We start from the raw sequence: 21,788 nt of genomic DNA, 5'->3' as shown, positions 1-21,788 counted from the left end.
TCTCCCCAAAACAGCTATGTCACTTCACAGAAAAACTGATAATTTTCATTTATACACCCAAGCATGCCCCTAAAGCCCAGCAATTAGGAACGCAGCTCACTATCGCAGTAAAAAGGGTAAAACTGCGAAGTTTATAAAGTTTCCATTTATATTCTAAGGGAATTCGGCTCTTGGGTAAAAGCCTCCTGGTAAGGCAGATACCAAAAAGCATTTCTGCCTTTCAGAGTTCCCATTTTCTCAGCACGACACATTTTGTCATTCAACTTGCACCTGAAAGGAAGCATACAAACGGCATTTTTCAATAATTAGAAAGTAAAAGAGAAAGGAGAGATAGGCCTTCTGTGCCACACCTGTTTCAAAATAAACACATACAGCTCAATAAAGCAAGTACCTTCAGAAAGGCCAGCTATCACCACCGTGTGTAGCGCTGAGCTCTTCTGGGCGAGAAGCTAGAGCGGACTTAGTAACGCTGCCTGGCTCCTTACAGACAACACAGCAAAGCAACTCGCAAAACCAGGCACTAAAAACCACTGGTGACAAGGATTATATTTAAAAAATAAAGTGCTATCTAGGAAAGCAGCATGGATACAGCAAGGCTTCAAGTACGAGCGCCAGCCTTGCTGTCTCAAAATTGTTTGGATTCTCTTAAAGAGAGACAGGAGATATATATATATATATATATGTGAAAAGAAACAACGCAGTATACACAAATAACAGCATGATTCACACCAAAAGGCAGTAGGCAGGGACAGATAGATGAAACAAGCAACCAAAGGCTCAGTGGGATGAGGTGGTGTGACATACCAGCAAGAGCGAGGGGAGGAGCAGCAGCTGGAGCAGCAGCTGCCCAGGCACCCCGGGCAACTTCTGAAACATGCAACTGTACGTGGTGAGAGCTGACATGCAAACAGAAAGCAAAGATAGAAGTGTTGTACAACAGCTGATAGTTCCAGTGATGAAACAGAAGGAGAAATTGGTTGTATTGTGGTATTAGCCTGGAGGGAAAATGACTTTCTGCTCTACAGTTCCTGCTAGCACAAATATGGCAACTGTGCTGTGCATATTTTCACCATCCAATTGTTTATACTGAACTTCCTCCTGGAGAGGTTCCCTGCCTCCTTCTTCTATAACCCACTTTAAATCCACTTCCAAAGCTTTTGATAAACCTTCAGAAAGAATCAAAACACTACAGGATCCTGAAGCCTCCAAGCAGCAAGCAAATAAGAAAACCCCACTACTCCAATCTATGCCAGTTATGGGTCAATATTTTTCAACTCTTGAAGCCTGATCTTAATACTTGTGTGATTACTAAAGATTTCTACATTCAGAACTGAGCCTTGTCCAAAGTTTGCTTATGTCAATAAAAAAAACCCCAATCATCAGCTCAATAGGTTTTGACCTAATATTCCTGTTCTCAGCATCTGGATGATGCTGTGCTACTGCTGTTACTGAAGTTCACAGTTATCAGATCAGCATGTTTGCCAAGCACTGCTCTGGGGTATGTTTCAGAAAGAAAAATAAATATTATGTTCCTATGCAATTCATGGTTTCAGTAGTATCACCATTCACAAGCCCCTATTTTATTTACTATGCTACCTGAAGGAAGCAACATTCCCTGCCAAATACAACAAATCAGACACTTCACACACGGATTCTTCTTCTTCAACGTTATTGCCAAGACCAGATCTTTCTGACGCCCTCCAGTTTTTACAACAGTCCCCATCTGAGAAGGGAAAACGAAATAACAAGACTGCAGCAAGCTGTCACTGACACTTTAGCATTTCGTTTACCTCAGTTATATACTTCATTTCCTTTAGTTTGTTATTCATTCCCCAATGTGCGTTATGTTCTAACAAGTTTTGCTACTTTAAAGTTACAGAATGAATTACATTTGTTCTATTTAAAGTAGCACTAAGAAACCGAGTAAAATTAGCTGTGTCAGAACAGGCTCTGCTATTTAAAAGCAAAAGATGTTCGAATGTTTTAGCCATTTTAAGTCATTCTTGCTTTCCCCATGGAGCATCTGGGTGAGTTGCCTGTTATAGTCACAGCTAAAAGCAGAGTGCTCCATGGCTCGTAAACCAAAAAGAGTGGCCGCTCCCAGTGCCCTTGCCCCCACGACCGCGAGAAAGCCTTGAAGAGACATTCACAGACACACAGGACTAGGGGATGGAAAGGCCGCACAGTTCCTGCAGCCTCAACGGCTGCTGTGCTTCTGGGACCAATGACACCAGGGAAACCCAGGGGACTGCGAGGCCCAGAAAGCAACTCAGAGTGCCAGTGGCTGGCTCCAACATGCCCCCTAAGCTGCAGAACATCTTTTCACCCAGCGCAGCCAAGTAAGAGATGTTTTCAAAGTGAAGGAAGATACTTTCCTACCTTGGGATAGACTCCAAACCCCCAAACATAAAGGAGGGGGTTTGAGTAGACTAGGCAAAAAAAACCCTCTGAAAAACACCAACACCACCGCTGCCAGCAAAGGCCACGGTTGTATGCACACTGTAAGTTGGCATTAGCCAGTGCTGTTTCTGAAAGAAACCGTCCCACTTTCCATCAAACCATCTGTTTGTTTCTCTCCTGCTGCCACTCGATGTTTTGTGCCAGCATGAGAAGCCATGTAACCCAGACTGAGGAACCGTACCGGGCTAAAATGATTTATTTTAAAACAGTTTTGGTGAGGCTGGTCTCACCTGCATTGATTTAAAAGGGCCACCCCTCCCTAGGCTGAGCCTCTTCATTCCTTCCCATGGAGTTTGTCCGAAGGTACAAGTAAGTGACAGGGCATCGTCTTTTAAGTTGGCTCACAGAAATTAATCTCGCAAATCATTCCAACACACCCTTAGTAATGATAAGGAAATATTTCCTAATATGGAATAAAAACTGAATATTGGAGTTGTGCTGCACTCCAGGATTTCCTGCTATTCAACGAAGCTGAGCAGCAGAAGTCTCCCATGAACAGCGGTCGTGATTCAGTTCTTTGCTGCTTTCAATAGGCAGCAAGCACGGCTGACAAACACAAATTTATTTCCCTGACGGGAAAAGATATGAGCTGGATGAAATGCCCGTATATACAAAAATATGTGTGTGTATATATATAAAATTATGCACATCTACACCTATATAAAATGTATGCACTTTGGTTTCTTCCTTTTAATCTTTTGTCCACTTCAAGTAGCAAAGAAACTTTTGATCCAAAACAGCATAACCTTTGCTTTCACTAACAATGGGAAACTAGACATGCAGCCATCCCTCTCTTCCAGGGTTTACCATGGCATCAGCGTTGATGCATTTTAATTTATTGGCAACAAGATAAATCAGTAGCTTGCTGAAAAGCTAACAATGCTGTGCAGTGAAACAGCATTTCATAGCTTGCTTTAGCTTACTTGTATCTTTCCTTTCTCCTGGCTCTCCCCAAGTTTCACAGCGCTGCAAATCTTTGTCCTCTTAGAAGTGTCTTAAAAACAGGAAGCTCTTCTATCTACTGAAGTAATTGCATTCCTGTGTGCTTAAGCGTTTTCTCAGCTTTTAGCCGGCACTTGCATCCAGGTATATTCAAGAAAACATTGGTTTAAGATCTGTTAATTTAACTGGCATAAAAAAGCCCATACTAAATATTTTGCTGCAATGTTTTGCATCATTAAATAATTACAAACAGAGCAAGGCCAATGATCAAAAATGCGCTTCCTCCTCAGTTACTGGTTTTCTGGATAAAGTCATACTCAGGTCTAATGAAAGATATGTCCTCCTCCAAAACATGTACAACTGTCTAAAAGTAAAATTCAGTCACAGTGGATTTCTCTACATCTGGCTCTTTCACAGCCAAGAGACACAACTTAGGACAGAAGCAAAGAATAAGAGGACAAGCTTCTAACACAGCACCTGCATAAAGTTTCCTTGAAATGGCAACCAGCTTTGATCCAAGAAACTCTACTCTAATTTCAGGGATGCTGTAAAGCCTTTCTATTTTCCAAGGAGCCTAGGGAGGCAGTAGCAGAGGAGGGGCTTTACCTTTGGGAACTAAGAGGGACTTTTGAATTGGAGAATGGTGGAGGAGAACAAGGCACTAAGTTTATTTTTCTTTTTACCGATGTATGTTTAAATCCGTGACCCTTGCTAGGCTCTTTTTAGATCACACCAATCAAATTAAGTATAGTAATTACATGTGGTAAGTCTGTGCCAGCAGCAAAGGAGCTGACCGTTAAATGAGATGCAGAACAGCAATGACCAGCTATGACCTGTGCAATGCCTGTAGTCAGGGTTAAAGAGCACAACAGATCCCTCTGGCCTTAAAAAGCTGCATATGCAGGTAATTCATCTTGTTAGTATGTGCAGTGCTGGAGAGCAGATGTTTGCCCATTCAAATCCCACTACAACAGTTCATTTCTTTAGCCATGATTTTTGGAGGAGACAGCTGTTGGCACATAAAGCAGACTACCCTGATGAGGCCCAGGATACACAGAGATGAAAAGATGTGTGCAGTCTCTTGATGTAAGAGAGGAATACATGGTACCATCTTCCTAGTGTTTGAAGCTGGTAAGCAGATTTGGAACGGTGGGGATGGAGCTGTGCCATACTCTTACCACCAAACCATCAGGAGCTCTGGCCATTGGTAGCAAAGGCAGAGAAAGAAATATTACTTCATGAAGAAACCATGATGGCAACGTCTGATCCTCACAGTGATAACAAGGACAACCAAAAAGAGAAAACGTTACCATTCTGCCCTATTATCAGACTGTTTTAGGGGACAACAGTCAATACAACTGTGGTTTTGCATTTCAACATTAACATCACTTTGAGAACAAAAATACGCTGCACATGGGTAGCTGTGGGTTATCCTTCTGAGATTTAGAGGTCTAGATACAGAGAAAGACAGCTCTTTCAGTGGCAAAGTCACAGAGCCTCACCTTAATGAAGTCTGAGTCTTCCTGTAGCCTACTGTTTAATGTCCCAACTGCTCATCCCTTCTAGGGCTAAAGAGTGACCAGGAGTACTTTATTATGGATATGTGTATATACACATGATCCCTCCTACATAATCACACATCCACCTGTCCTGGTTTTGGTTTTCTGGCTTTTCATTAGAATTTATTATTATTATTTTATTTCAATTATTAAACTGTTCTTATCTCAACCCACAAGTTGATTCTCTTCCCCATTCCACTGCGAGGTGCGGGGAGGGTGAGCGAGTGGCTGGGTGGTGCTTAGCTGCAGGCTGCAGCTAAACCATACCACCACCCTTCTAGGAAGATAGGAGAAAGACAAAAAGGAAAAGGAAGGAAGAGATTTGCACCTAGGTGAAAGATGATGAGGTTTCTGATGGGCATTAGTTCCCTGTGGAAGATCATTTTCCAGTCTTGGCCTGGGAAAGCTCACTCAAAAGGGGTGGTGTTTTCCTCTAAATTAGTCTCAGAGATTTGATTCGATTATCTGGTTTCCTAGTCAAAGGACAAAAGAGGCAAAAGCAGGGTGTGGACAAAAGCTCTGGCTATATCCCGCTGCAAGAGAAAAGGAGAGGGGAAAAGGAACAGAGGATATCTGCTTAAGTTTCTAAAAGATACTAAGGCTGCACGTAGCTGCTATGCTAAACATGTAAGAATGGGCAAATTTCCACATTAAAAAAATAATAATCTTAAAGAGCCCCGTTTCATACACTTTCAGGAAGAGAACAAGATGACAACCTCTTTAGGAACAAACCTTTCTCACCAAGAAAGCCTTCGGAACAGTCTTGCAGCATGTCCTGAGGGCACACTCTTGACTGAGAAAAGGAACAAGTCTGATCAGTAAGGAGGACTCTTCATGGAACACAGGTCATACCAAAAAAGGTATGGGCTTTACAGGAAAGTAGAAGGAAAATCAACACATGTTCCTGCAGAACGGCTCTCACTGTTGCTTTTCAAGGTGTAAGCCCCTATTGCCCTGTAAGGTGACTAAGTGTCATTGTGCCTCCATTTCTTTATCTGACAAGCAGAGATGAAGACAAGTGAAGTTACCTGCAGGAAATTTGAATGGAAATACCAGTTTAGTGCAAACAATGTGTAAAGATGGAGACTGGTGGAGTGGCAAATAAAGAAGCCTTTCAGGCAGCAATCTGAATTGCTTGACAAGTTAGAAACAACCAGCTATTTCCCATAAATAGTAACCAGAGAAAAACCCAAATAAGCCGTAGGAAGAATGAGATCATTTCCACTTCTGAAATATTATTTAACATTAACATTTCCTTATGGGGATGGGCCCCATGCACAAGGCTCTTACACAGAAAGGATAGACATTGCTGCCAAGTTCTGTTTCAAGGAGTGTCAATGCAGGTCCATGAATTGCTTCTTAGAAAGGTCCCTCCCTCTCACTTTGCAGATCTCTTCAGTCCTGGCCACGCACTCCTACAGTTTTCCCAATAAGGCAGCCACGGACAAGTTAAGTGAACTCAGCAGCTGGCAAACCTAAGCTACCAACCTTTCCCATCGCCCTGGAAAAAGGAGACCATTCTTCCATAAAATGAGCAAGTTGGTTTGTCCCACCCTCCAACTACACAACTGCCAAATACCATGAAATGAGAGTAATGAAACATGGATAGGCACAGAGGACAAGGGGGAGAACAGCACTGTCCCTTTTGCAGGCACCCAGATTTTGACTACATCTAAGTGGGGTTTGGATACACTTGTGGCAATGGGAGGACAGGTCTATCCCTTTTCAGTGGCCAGTAATTCAGACTGGGTACAACATAAAACCCAGAGCCTAACAGTGGCAACTGTTAAAGAAATCTCACCAATGAGACACATTCTTCTTGCATCAACTTTCGCTGGCTCCATTTGGAAATGGGCTGATGGAGAGGACAGCTTTGCAAAAGCTCAGCTCTCCAAAGACGGGCTATGACTACTTTGTCACATGCCTTTTACTTCAAGCTGCAACACTAGGGAACACAGTTCATTTGGTATTGATGAAAATGGTTATGGTGAGGCTGATCATGATGAACAGCTGAACACCTATACCCTAGATGGTGTATCATACGCTACACTCTCCATAAGTATAGCTAGGGTCATAAAGACCAGGAAGGGTTTCTACTATATGCTGCTTCTGCTTGCTTCGGAAGCCATACCAAGTGTTCTTCCTGGAGTGCTGCTTGGTTCCTGTACATTGAACAAAGCCCAATGTGGACAAAAAAGCTCAAACAGCAATGCTGACATGGAGCAGAAGTCCACACTATGCAGCAGACACAGACATAATTTGTGCTTCAATTTGAGTAGTTCTATGCTCACCCAAAGAATGCAGAGAGCAAAGACTTAGAGCAAAGCCTCGTACCTGATCTACAGTAACACGCCAGGAACTTCCACCTTAAGGCCCACTCTAATTTCTCATCCATTCCTTAATGCATCTCCTCCAATTCTACTCAACAACTCAACCAAAAGAGCTACCAGCAAAGGTATCCCTAACACAACCTCTAATGGTGACTCGAGGTGGACAAATCTTTCTGCTAAATAAAAACCACATTCAAATCCTGGTATTTGCCAATGATGCAAGTGTTGAAGTCATGAATATTTTGAGTTTTCTTTTTCAAATTGGAGATGATGTATGTACAGCGGAAGGATGCTCTTGCGGCTTCAACACAGGAAACTGCATTAAGTAACAGGTGATCTGGATTCTATTTTATTTCTCATGTGCAAAACCAAATCCTACAGAAAAAAAGTGTACTTAGGGTGTGCCTCAGTTACCCTACATGAAGAAAAACATATCATTCCTGTACCTAGCAGGTCATGTTAGGAGGCTTAATGAGTTCATATGCACAAAGAACCTGGGCTCTTTAGAGAAAAGATGCTAAAGAAGTATTAAAAAAATTACTTATTAAATCATTCGGAAAATTCATTATTTAACCTGGCCCCGAAACTTACAAGGCATGTGGCCACTTCTTTGTCATTGCACTGCTCTGAGCTGCCCACTCAATCAGACTGGACAACCAGTTAACTACTACAGTAGCTAGACTGCAGAAGTGGCATTAATCTGTATATTGTGGATTTGGAAGGGTGTGTGGCAAGATAAGCAACTGATGATTTTCACTGTCCAGGTCTCATGCTGATTTCAAAAATCAGAGGAAAACATATGGGAAAAGACAATAGAAAGGACAATTAAATATTAATACACTGCAAGTGGCCAAGTTCGGCGATAATATTTTGAAGTTGAGCTACACTTAGCCTTGGCGAAATGTTGCTTATTGTGAATCCAGCTGAAAGCATTCATTTGAATGACTCCCCAATCAATGTTTACACATTCTGTTGCTCATATGCAAATAACATTAATCATCTGTCTTTTAAAGTACTGATAAATGGAGAACATTTGGAAAGTCTTACCAGTTTCCCAGTAAAGCCACACATAATATCAGGAATGTAGTTTGTCACACTGATATAACACAGGGTAAGAGAGAATACTTCTCAATTTCACAAATCACTAGGAAGCAGCTGCTCTGCTATATTCTTTTCACTTTTTCTGAAAATATAAAAAGCACTAGAAAAAAAAATACAGAGAAGGGAGTCTAATAATGTAGTACTAGTACAGAATCAAAAATATTTACATTTGTGATTCCTCAGACGATTAATTATTGCTTCAACTGAGTCTTAAAATACATTTCAACTCACACTCATTTACAAAAAGAAAACCAAATGAAATCCCTTATTTTAGAAGTACCCCCAGCAGTCAGAAAAGGTCTGCGCAAAAGCTAGTACTTTTTACTCCACAGATCATGTCCCAACTGATAATGAGCCCTACCTACCTTCCTAGTTTGGTTGCGTAATAAAAATTTCATTACTCTCTCCAGGTCTAAGATGATAACACGGGGAAGGAAGCAAGATCTGGAGGCTAGTCTCGTTTTTTTTTGTGCAGTAAAATCTTGAAAAAATAAATCATTAATAAAATAAATTATGGAAATTTCAGCAGATCCTGAAAGCACAGGGAAGCTGCTGTTCTGGTAGCCTCCAGGAGGGAAGATGTGCCCTCCCCCCTCCCAGCATGCCCAAAGCTGCAAAGGTCTCTTGGGTTTGTTACCAAGCCTCAAGCTGCTTTCCTCTCCTTTGCGTTATGCCTCAGGTTAATAATGCCAATCTTCCAATGAACTGGAGCTCCGAGCTTTATTCTGCTTCCCTATGTGATGTACCTGCCTTCCAGCTTGCAAGCAAATTATGGTTTGCACTTTTTAAGTATTTTCCATTCACATCTCAAGGTACTTTGCAAAACCGAAACATAAAGCACATCGTCTTAGTAAAGCCAGTCAGCAATTGTATCACAGCTGACTATGAAGGAAAGTCAACAAACCCAGGCCCAATCCTGGGAGCACTTCAAAGGTGAGCAAGGGAAGAGCTTGACCAGAGAACCCTGCCTTGTAACAAGTGTCTACAGTGGCCTGGAGAGCAGGCCCCTTCCATCTCCACCCATTTATTTGTAGAATTATATCCAAGATAACATACAGGCTTACATAGCACTTGCCACATACAGTTCTCCAAATATCATGACAATTTCAATCTGGTTTTAGAAATGGGGAAAGTGAGGCACAACAATATTAATCAGAGCTGCTGAAATAAAAAACAATTTAAAAAAAGTCAGCTATGCAGCACCACACCAGCATCTGAAGCACAAAGTGTAATTTGTAGAAGCTGCCAGAAACCTGAAGGAAGAGCTGAGACATGGAATCACTGCATTACTCTTGACTCTTACCTTGAGTTTAGTATTACAGTCAGATCAGGTCAGCACTGGGAAAAGGCAAGCTGTTTCTCTGGCAAGCCTTCATACAGATATACGCTTGAAAAATAAAATGTGTGCACTTAAGGAACATAAAAATGTTTTATGGACTCCTATTTTTAACACTAAATGGCACAATGAACTACGGAAAAAACTAGAATTACAGCAGGAAACAGAAAAAAGCTCAGTTGACCTGAGCCCAGGGTTTTTCCAGAGGTGCAACCGCAGAGGAGCTCTGCCTGCTCACACTGGTGTTTACACCAGGCTCTGGGGCTATCGCAGCTGCTGTTGAGGAAACACATTCCTCATCCTCTTCTAGAGAAAAACAAATGGATTCTGACTATGCTGTGGGCAAAACAAAAGGAGTCTGTGAATTCCCAAGTTTTTGCATGCACCTGCAGGGATATCTTACTACGGAGAAACCAGCGGATTTTATCATTGTTGAAATTTCAAGTGCCATGCAAAACTACTCAGAAGTCCCAGAGCAGTATCAGAGCGTATACATGCATTTGAAGACACACAACTGGAAGTTTACTGGGGCCTTGCTTGTACCCATCTTTTTCTCCTGAAAATCAACATGTTAACCTCTGTTCTACCAGCTGTAGTGGCATAGTCCTAAAATAGTCACCCTTGCAGAAGGTAGAAGCAAACATCTCCTCCTGGTGCTTTTTAATCTCCACTGACTACAGAGGACAGTTAAGACTACTAACTGGCTTCGATGTGCAACTTTTAAGCACCTTAGAGTAGGTAGATGAACCCTGCCTGGCAGCTGATACAATGCCACTCTCATTGCAATGAGGGTACCTGGAATTAATCTTTGGATTTAGCAGTTAACTTCTCCCAGTAATCTCAAAAGCCTGTAAGTGTTGGCCATGTCTGTAACTGGTTTCTCAAGCACTTTTAGAAACCCAGCCTCATCAAATAGTAGTCCTACAACAAGTGGACATGACTTACAGTTAAAATATATTCCAAGGGCCAAATGAAGCAAACAACATAGGTGGCATCCTTTTCTCACCCACGCCATAGGTCACTGGACTCCCCAGTGGCGGAGGACCGGGCAACTGGCTGGAATGTGGATAGACCCAGCTCCCACCAAACTTAAGACAATTTGAATCCAACTGTGGTTTGAGCATCATGCCATTTTTACATCCTTTAACTCTGTGTACCTCACAGACAGTAAAAATATTCGCCACATAAAGAAAAAAAGATGAAGATCTGAAGCTCTAAATATAGCATTTGCTAAAAATAACTCTTTGGAGACATCCTTTGCCAAATAAGTGCCAAAACTTCAAAGGCTGAGTTATAATGTTGAAATATTTGGAATGCCAGTTTGTTATGTTTCTTGTGAAGCACGGCTGGCAGTCGGAGATGGCATCTTTCAGCTCAAAGACCTGGTCCAGGCAGTAACTGGAAATAGCTCTTTGGTGGCTTACGTGAAATGAGTCAATGGATCTCAGTCCAGCTCTTAATAAATTAGGAACCACATCACAAAAGCATCTGCAAGAGTCACTTCCTTTGTTGATACCATTCTAAAGGCCAAGGACTGAATAAGGTGGAGAAAATGAATTATCCTCCCTCAAAATAGCATGTTCCTTCAAAACACAAATTGCTTTTATCAAGCATCTTTGATGAAAGTATTGCAGTGTGTTTTTACAAAATATGAACTAATCTAAGTATTTCTTTAAGTAATATATGTAACCTCACACCTTCTCAGTAGGAAAAACCAAGACTTGGTGACTTGCAACAGAGCCATGCAAAAGGAGAGTGTCCAACAGGAATATTCCCATACCACATGCTAAATGCATTTCTGCTTCCTGGAGCCAACAAAAGTTTAAGAGCTCCCAAAAAGTTTTCTTTAAGAAAATTTAGTAAACATAAATAGGCTCAGCTTGAATAAACTGCTCAATTTCAAGGACTCATTAGGAATATTTGCCTTGTCTCCTGCCACTAAAGGGGTATGAAGCAACTAATACAAACTTCGAAAACTAAGAAAAAAACCCCAACATTTTAAAGTCTGCTTTAAGAATACAGACATAGATAATATGGGATCAAAAGTCTTTGGTCATGAACATCAATCTTCATTTCTCATAATAAATTCCCACACCCAGAGAAAGCATAATGAAGTAACTTTGGTAGAAAGCAAAGCCATATGTGTGGCAAATACAATTCAGAACAATAGTTTTGAAAAATCAGTAAATTAGTTAATTTGAACTTTGTTGCATTCGGATGGCACAAGGTAACTGAATATAAACACACTTAATATTAGGGAATTGGTGCTACTCAGTAAATTTAGAGATGCCAAGGTAAGAGAAAGGAATGTGTTTCCTTCAAAGAAGTTGAAAGCCTTCTGAATTTTGGTGCTTTGTGAACAGCTGCTAAACTGACTGAATGATGCCTGTGAAGTACGCAGGATCAAATGTGTCCAGTACCTCAAAGAGCACCAGATCTTTCAATATTGAAAAAGCACTCATAAAAAGATCTGGGTACATTCACATATTCTCTCTCTGCCTAACACTTCAAAAAAGAGTCCTAGGTATCCACAGCAGAGGCTGGATTATCCTTTGTCAGTCCCTTCTCCCTCAAAGTTGATGAGAATTATACCACCAAATTCAGTATGGGCAGTAGATTTAGCTTTGTACCAACAAAAGAGGCATCTTGTTTAGAAGCAGCATTGACTGAGGTACCAAAGTAAACCAAGAATTACAAAGAAATTCTTAAGTGTTTATTTTTTTCATACATTAGTCATTGGCAAATGTTAATTTAGATCCCATTAATCTGGAAAGCCATTAGAATGCATTCAGTGCAGCTTCCTTGCAAAAAGTAGGGTTAGCCAAATTTTGTTTCCGTTAAAAATCCTACACTCTTGGTCAAGCACCAACTACATTCCTGATCTACCCAAGGAAGAGAAAACAGGAAGAAAAAGCATAAGCAGGTGCAGCGCTTGCTATATCACAAGCAAAAAATCCCCTATTTAGCTGTACCTATATGACAGGAGCTACTTCTGTAAGTGACTTCATCTTGTAAATCAGATGCTTTGTTGACAAGATGATCACCACCCTTGAACAGAAGGAAGCTGCACCCAATGCACAGATTCAGACGTTCCAGACAGAAGTCTGGCCGTCTGTCCAAGACAAATAGGCATCCAAGACCTAATCTGCACTGCTCTTACTGTGGTTTATTAGTTTGCAATATCTGGAGAGGATTTACCTTACGATTCAAAGAGAAGAGGGGTGGGTAGGCCTTCCTTAACCAACGTCTTTGCGGTAAAATCCTTGGCAGGCAAGAGAGGGAGGGAAAGCACTTAGATTCCACAATGACAGAAGAAAATCTCATCATGCAACTGCATTCTTCAACTGCACACAGGCAGACGCAGATTCACTATCGCTCTCTAATGTCCTAAGTAAGAATATAGAAGCCTTTATCCTCTTAGTCTGTATGGCAGTGTTCCTTAAAGATGACATGACTGCCTCAGAGCACTTAGGCAAAAGAACCAAGAAAATATATTTATGCTGTTTCTCAGACTGAGAAAATTGCAGTCAAACAGAAATAAGAAAGATAGTGTCAAGACTAGTTTCAAGAGTGAGCTTCTACATGGAAAAAATACAAGGAACACTAACAGGTTTCAGTTTGGTGGGGTTTTTTTGGTTTTGTTTTTATTTTAAAGAGAAATAGTATCATCAAAATTGCCATTGTAATTCTCTTGCAGCCTTTGCTCCCTAAACAACACAAGCTCATCCCATGCCTGGGGGTTCAAAATCTGAAACAGAGATTGGACTGTAAACAAAACCAAAATCGGCTTTCTAAATATTACTGCTTGTTTAATAAAAAGGGCAGAGAAAAAATTAGCTAAAATAACTTATCTTTATTAGAGTACAACAATTTCCCCCCAATTACCTCATAATTACTTCCTTTTTCATTTTTGACTTTCCATTACTCTTTCAATCCTTTCAAATGCAGTGATCTAAAGCATGCATGAAAAAATGTACATATACTAATTTTTTTCCAAATGTTGCTTTGATTGTAAAGATTATTTTACAAAGCAGAATATTATGTTGCTTATTTAAAAAGATAACAGTCAAGCATATTTCTTCATTGTACCCTTCACCATGGCCAGAGCTTTGCATCTTACTGACAAACAAAGGTGAAGGCAGCAGCATTTTTGGCAGGCTCCAAGGAACATCTTCGCTGGTTTCCAGCAAAGGTGTTCAGCAAAGTTATTCTGTCAGCAGCCAGGCTGCAGCACAAGCTGTGAGCAGCATCTGAAATCAGTGGTGTAGGTCAGGGTGTATTCAGACATGTGAAATTCTCTCGACTCTGGTTTGGGCGATACAACGTTCATCTATTTTTCCTGATCACTGAAGGGGATTTGTTCTTTTTTCATTTGCCACTACACAATTGGCTTACATGTCTGTGAGCAAACAGCTAACATGAATCAGGTGTCCTCTGGGATTAAATGGGGTTTAAAGGTATCCAAGCATGAGCCTAAGACTTTGGAGTTATGAATGAACCACAGCTGTCAGAGACAGTGCTTTCAGCATGAACTTAGAGCAAGTGGCACCGTGATAGCAGGGAACATGGCAGGTTGTACTCAGATGCCTCCTGAAAAAGCAAGTGGAAAGTTCCCTTAGGTCACCCTACAGTAATATCCGCACCACTGATACTGATTGAAGGAGTTGAGATTAGAGCTGCAACACATTAAGTCAACTTGAATATCCACATATCGTCTAGCCCACTAACACGCCCACAGTCTGAGATTCACAGCACTGTCGGGGCGATTGATCGTATCAGTATGGCATTCATTTCGCACTCCTCATCATGACAAAGCCCAGAGCAGTAAGTCTTGGAAGACAAGAGGACACACCACCATTCCTGTCACAAGAAAGTTACATACAAGTTCAGTTGCATCTAAATTACATCCCAGGTGTAACCAACCCTCTGAAATGCCAAGATTTACATGCCCAAACCAATTAGCTGGTAAACATACTATAATCCTCACCTGGACAGCTCCATCCTTCCATATATTACACTACCATGCCAGCACAGCTGAAATCCAAGTTTTCATCCCACACATTTGTTCTCCTGTAACACTACCTTAGCTACATGGCCTCAAATCTTTGGAGACAACTTTGCATTTCCTAGTGCACCTGGGGCTCCCGGTGACTTCAGTGTGTTCCTTCCTGTTGAAGGAATGAATCAATGTTGCCTGTAAACACCGCTAATTACTGAGAACTAGAGCTGGTCAGGAACTGGTGCATGCTGCAACATAAGAAAGAAGCTAAAAATTTTTCCAATTTCTTTGAAGGTTTGCTAGCAAAGCTTGAAAATCTAAAGCATTCCACTTTGTTCTTTTCCCTTTATCCCTGGCTCATGAAAAAAGGAGACTGAGAGAAAAGAGAGGAAAAAAACATTTAGCAGGGGGAGGAAAGAATCCCCTTTTCTACTCCATCTTCCAAACCAAAATAAATAACTGGGTTTGTTTTTCCAGATCTTTGTCTCCCTTCATCTAAAAGCTGTCCTTCTCAAAAATCGTATAATAAATTACCTGCAATTCATTTTCTTACCTGAAACTATTTCTGAAGATGATTGGTCCTAATACCACAGCTCATCATAACTTAGTGATTTCCAACCTATGGTCCACCGACACTGTCAGCAGTGTGTGGTTGGTCAATGGCACAGGTTTTTTAATCAAAGGTGCATGATGGTCTGGGAGTGTGTTGTGGCTTCACAGCAGTCTGTGGTTCAAAGCACTGGAGAACCACAGCCTCAACTTCTGTTGCTGTCTAACCACTCTAAGGCTTGTAGAACTCAACCTCAGAGACAGCTGTTAACACTCAGATTCAGCTAAGAATATCAGGGGAGCTTTATTTGACTTCAGTTCCACACGTGATCTCTTCAAACTAAAGGCCAGTTATATTCATGTTTTATACAAATTTTCTTTAGGCACAACAAAACTTTTGATTTATGTAAGTGAAATATGGCAAGTCAGTCATGAAGAATATCAACTCACCTGCTCAATGAGAGTTCTTTACTGCTTTAGTGAACTAACCAGGCACAAACAAAATCAACAAAACCCAGTGACAAAGATGCACATTAACGACACCAGAAGTGATAAAATTCCTTTCTTTCACCTTACCTTTACAGTCATAATTCACTGAGAAGCACTTAACTGCTTTCCAAGACATGCCACTATTACACCTTAAGACGACCTTACTGGGTAAAGTAAGTCTCACTAAATGCATTTGCTACACAAATATCTGTTAACCAAAAGCCATTACTCCACTAAAGTGGAATGGGTTTTAACAGTTTAACATGTCCTCTAGTGTCTTTCATTGCTCTGTGATTGCCTAGCATCCCACAGAGAAGCTCGTATGCAGAACACAAAATTCTCTCATAGTTCCAGATGTTAGAGCTTGTTAAATTGTATTTTTAATTATTGTTAAACAGACTACATTCTCTGTATTCAATTTCTGCAGCTTATAATAACAGGTACTCCCATTAAATCCTTACCTTGTCATTGAATTTGTTCTCCTTTCCTGCTCTGCCAAACACTAAATACCACAAAACAGAAGAATCCAGATAACTAACTTCAAGAAACAACAACAGCCTTTAAACAATGCAGTACAACACTTTTGTCTGCGGAGCTACGAATGCAAGCTTTCTCTTCATACAGGACTCAGCATGCTAAAAATTAGTGACATTTTAAGTGGAACAATTCTTTCATCATCAGGCTGATATTTGGCTGGCATTCTGGTTACCTCCCTTATAAGGCACCAGCGAGAGGGAAGGGCTGGGAACACATTATGCAACTACTCATTACAAAAAAAAAAAAAATTAAAACAAATTTTAAGAAAAGTCTGGATAAACACTTTTCCAATATACAAAGCAAGACAAAAGGATCCCTATACCATTGGACTAAGGTCTATTATTTCCACCTGGCTAATTTGGAAAAAGGGATTTTTTCCTGAAAGGAAAGGTTTTTCCTCGGGTTTTACAGGAAGAAGTGGAACACTTAAGCCTGTGAGCTGCTCCTGCTTTCTCCACATTTTGGATCAAATCTAGCTAATCAGCCAAAGAGGTAGTTCTGTGCTGGGAAATAAAGGGGAGATACCAGGCCACACCTGTGTGCTGTCACCCTCTCCTCTGTGCTCAGTTGTGGCACATGGAAACCTAAGATGGCTAATCACAAATTCAGCTTCAAACAATGGTAAGGGGATTCTGTGGCTAGGTAATCCACATTTTGGCTGGCTTGTACAAAACAGCTCTCCTGCAGACAATGAAATACAGTTTGGAATTTAACTATCAGTTCAGCTGTAAGTAGGTTCTTTTTTTAATAGTGCACTCATAATAACACTGAGGCTTTCTACCAAGTGAAGCTACAGCTGTTCTGGTGTTACATGGCAGTTGAGTCAGGCCCCTCCTGATATTAGATTCAGCTCTACTCATTCTGGAAAAAACAAAGTAGAAAACAGTGATATGTGGGAAGGGTCCACTTTATCAAGCAATCCCCCACAAGTGACTGTTCTCAGATTGGTAGTAGCACTGGCAAATTCAAGGTTTGCATACATGGCAGAAGCAAATCTACCTTGGAAATGGACGCTGTCCCTGGAAAACCCTTTTCCCACAGAGCAGACTCAAGAGTCTCCAAACTGGCAGGAAGAGGACATATCTGTCCTCTGTGGGGGTTCTCAGTGATGCTGGTAGAAGTTCATGATAGAGCACAAGTGTGTTAGATAAGTTGTCTCCCTCTCTGTTGCATCAGGGACAGGGAGACGGAGCCCAACCTTGCACGATGACCCAGAGGTGGTTCAGAGTCTGTCTGAACAAGTTGGGCCTGGGATGAGAAGCCGAGGTGGGCACTAGGGCTGCCCTCGCTGCTCCAGCTCCTTAATGCCCATGTTCTCCAAACTCAGCGCTGCCACAAGAAACGCCTGCATCAAGAAACTCTCTGATGACCTCCAAGACACACAACTCCCCACTTGTAGCAAGCTGCTTCTGTCAAGCAACTTTCTTTTGTTGTTTGCATCCTTCTCAGCAGAAGCTTCAGGGTAGTCATGTGTCTTACTGAAGTTACAACTTCCATTCCCACCCCCCCCACCTCGACTTTAAACTCCCACATGTGAAAGCTGACTGTACTTGTAACTCCTACAGCTCAGCACAACCTAGTATCTTCTTTTTAATCGCACCCAACTTAAGCACAACTGTATTTCTCATAAGCATTATTATCCCATAGTGGCTCATAAAAAGGGCCCTAAACCAAGTACTTCTTTCTGGTAAGGTACTCACTTGACTAAATTTTTCTAATTGTTTGCCTGGGGGGTGGTTTGCTTGGTTTTGTTTTACTACAAGGATATTTAATTGCTAAAATTTCTTGGCACGTTTTATAAAAGCACTAGCAGTGCCTTACTTAATGTGACATTACATACGGTACTCTCAGAGAATTGTAAACTGCTATCTTTATTACACATAGTAGAAAAAGGTCTCACAGCCTTTCATCTGTTCAAAGATTTTAACAAAAATGACTTTTTTTTCCACTTCTGTGGAAGAAATTGTAACAAATTCCAATGTGCCAAGACCTTTGCTAAGTCTGCAGCTCCTCTACAGCATGTCAGCAATCACAGACTCAAACTCTGGAACATAAGAGACATAGCTAATATAAGTTACAATACAATAAGCACTTTTCCTCCAAACGCAGTTCCTCTTCCCAATATAGATCTGAGTTATCCCCTTACTTCCTCCCTCCCATTCATTCTGCCACCTACAATAAACTCAATCTGTTTGTGCAACCTGTTCACGCCAAACTACTACTTAATATTGTCTGTTCCTTGTTACTAAAAGGTGAATAGTTGTCTCTCTTTTTACCACTTCAGGAGATTCTTACTCTTGTGAAATCCCATAAACATATACTAATATTTTAATCAACCATTGTTCCTTTTTACTAGTAAAAATATAGAAGTCAACTGTTCCTTTGGCAATCAAAATTTCATATAAGTAGTCTTCTGAAGCAAGTTTATGACATTAAAATTCTAGCTATCTGCTTCATATTCTATTCAGTTGCAACTCCCATAAAACCATATGTCAGCTAACAAATTGCAAGTTTCTAGGTATAAATATTAAAGACGTACATCACAAACTAAGTTCCAAATCTGTAGTTCAAACCAGAATGCAAAATCCCATGCCAAAAATACTCAGAAATCAGAAAACTAGATATTTGAAGCATAAAGTTTAATATTCTTTCCCAATCCATTGTTTTCCTTTGCTTTTTTAACCTCTACAAAGTATTGAGTTATTAATGCAAGCCTCACAGAATTACCTGCTTAAGTAAGAGACAGTATTAACTATGACAAGTGCCCATTTTAATGCTTCCCATGCTGATCACATTATTTATGACAAGGAAAATAATTTTTTTCTGATAAATTAGTTCACCCCCCCAGTCCCTGTTTTGTTTTTATTGTTGTAAAAGAAAAACTTTGTTTCCTCATGCAGATGCAGGAGCAGCGGGACTGGCAAAAGTTATTCTGTAGTTTTAGACTACAGAGCTGCGGGACCTTTTGTACAAATCAAATGATGAAGTTTACTCTTCTGCATTTGGCAACGACTACCTTCTGATCCTTCAATAAAAGATCCCCCACCTTAAATACAGTTCACCATATAAATTCACACCACACACTAAGTAATTCTTCCCTGAGTTCATACCCCATAACATTAGATTGGATTACCCTCACCGTTACTTCTTCTTGCACCACAAAAGATGTTATTTAGTCACCAGACTTCAAAAAATCCTGCATCGCCCAATCCCGAAGAATGAGACTTTAGTCAGTTATTTATCAAACCCACATTTTCATGCTACAGTAATGCAATTACTACAGATGGCAGGTCTAAGTGCAGCTATATGTTGAAATGAGCTGCGAACAAGAAAAGATTAAATGATTCTGTGGACAATAGTATGTTTGATTTATGTCAACTGTCATTACCCTAAGACACATAAAGTCTCTATTCTGCGAGACTAAAAGCAAACCATTTACCATATATCATCTTAGTAGTCTTTGTGCTAATGAATACTGTATTCAGAGAAGTAATTATTTTCATTGTAATTTACATGTCTACCGTACATCTCCTAGAATACAAATATCAAAGTTAACCAATTGGCTTTACATTTTAACTAACCCTCAGCTTAAACTTGGTGGTAAGAAGAACATTTTTACTAGAATAAACACAGACTGAGTGAAAACTCAATTTATAAGGAGAAGATAAGCTTTAGAAACAAGACAAACCCATTGCTTAGACAGATACAGTGGACAAAACCAGTGCTTCTCAAACCGTGACTAAGCTCCTTGTGGTCACTAAAGGATTCAAGAGAGACCCCAAACTACAGCAGCTACCTTAAATGATTGAAAACTTCTACCCACCATTCAAGCTTCAAGGGCATACAGATGAGCCCAAAGGAGGCTAGGCAGAAGTCCCAAGAAACGGTATCTAGGCAAACCTCACCCACACGTGCAAGCAGCTGTACATATACCAAACTCCACTCCATGTGCCATCCCATATCATTCCAACCCACAAGGGGCCCACCAGGGACTCCACTAAGCACAGGATCAGACCCTCAGAGGTCAGTACCAGGTTTGCACAAGCAGGTCCACAGTGAATCATTTGATAGAAATCCAAAAACTTCTGTTCTCCTGGGAACATTCCCTCATCGCACACCAAGAGCATAGGGGCCTGGTCCGAGTCCACTGCAAGTTAATGATAGGGTGTGGGTTTGTTGTTTGTTTGAAGAAAGACTAACTTTCTGCAAAAAAAAAAAAAAAGGCAGAAAGAAATAAAGTATGATACCTGTCCACTGTAAATACTTGCTTCTGAATTCTGTTTAGCTAGTGGTTTGGGGGTTTCTTTTCCCCTGACGTGTTTAACAAATAAAATGTTTAATTTTAGAATTGTTTTTAAGCTCCGTTAAGCAATAGTACTTAAACTGAACACATACTACGCTGTGTACGATGTAAAAAACAGCAGAATTCCTCTTTCACAGAACTATGCAAATTTGACTTTTCCTAATCCAAGGCACCTTTTAACAAAAGCAGGAAAACATGTCTACATACAGCACAGAAGATAAAGCTGCATCAATTCTGTTAGATATAGTAACAGATTTCTCACATGCAATGAGCGTGGCCACTGCTCGTCACCTCTCAGGTTAGTAGCCTATGGGCTAGCGTTTCAGTTAACTGCTCAGAGTAAAATTAAAACTGATACTCTTTCATCCCTAAGTTCCTAAAGGATAAGGAACAAAAGCAGTTTTTAAGATTTCTGTGTATATTCAGGCACCTTTTATGGAACACGCAGAACAATTTACTGAGCTTTATTAGTGTTATATATGTTCACAAACAAGATCCCTCTGCTTCAAGTGACTTCAAAAAACTGTAATCAAAACACTGAATCAGCATACATGACAAAACCCGACATCTGTGGTCTCCAAAATAAGTTTCACTGCTCTTCAGCAAAAAGCAAGTAAAACCAAAGCAGCATGAATACATCCCACCAAATATCCTGTACGAAACTTTTTTTTTTTTAAAAAAAAAAGTCAAACTTCAGCATTGCTTTTTATTCAGAGGCTACATCAAGGCTCGTTTATTCCTACGCTGGATTTTGCAACAGGAAGCCAGGTACACAACATCGTCGGAGGCAGCCCTTAGCACGCGTGTGAACTCTTTTATTCTAACCCAAGACGTTTCAAATTATTTAAAACCAAAGAAAAACAGGAGACATCTCACAGTTCTTCGCATTTAACTTTAGGCACTTTGTAAATTGCCAACAGATGCAGAGCATGAGCCGGACCGTCAAATGACGGGCCCAATCCAAAACTCCTTTGACTCAGGGAAACGTAAGAAAAGCAGCTTTGGGATTTGCTCATCCGAGAGTGGAAACTTGTAAGGTTTTGTTTGCTTGCTTGCTTGCTTATTAAGCGCATTACAGAGATAATTTTGTCCCTTTATTTATTTATTTATTTTTAAAGAGGGCCGGGCACCCTTAAGCCCGAAAGCCACGTTACCTGCCGCGGGTACACCCCACACCACCTCA

General features: G+C 40.6%; 1 protein-coding gene across 1 annotated transcript in view; it reads right to left on the bottom strand.

The window, feature by feature from the left end:
- The window catches only part of STK38L (serine/threonine kinase 38 like), a 47,082-nt gene extending 26,619 nt beyond the window's left edge, over window positions 1–20,463 (bottom strand). The window contains exon 1 of the mRNA XM_035888540.1: window positions 20,334–20,463. The gene's annotated coding sequence lies outside the window, so the exon portion shown is untranslated. The remainder of the gene's footprint in view (window positions 1–20,333) is intronic.
- Between the last annotated feature and the right edge of the window lie 1,325 nt (window positions 20,464–21,788).

Source organism: Egretta garzetta, unplaced genomic scaffold (genome assembly GCF_000687185.1).
Source record: "Egretta garzetta isolate BGI_Z169 unplaced genomic scaffold, ASM68718v1 scaffold81, whole genome shotgun sequence".
NCBI lineage: Eukaryota > Metazoa > Chordata > Aves > Pelecaniformes > Ardeidae > Egretta > Egretta garzetta.
The sequence above is the reverse complement of the archived record's forward strand: the minus strand, read 5'-3'. Positions and strand labels throughout refer to the sequence as shown.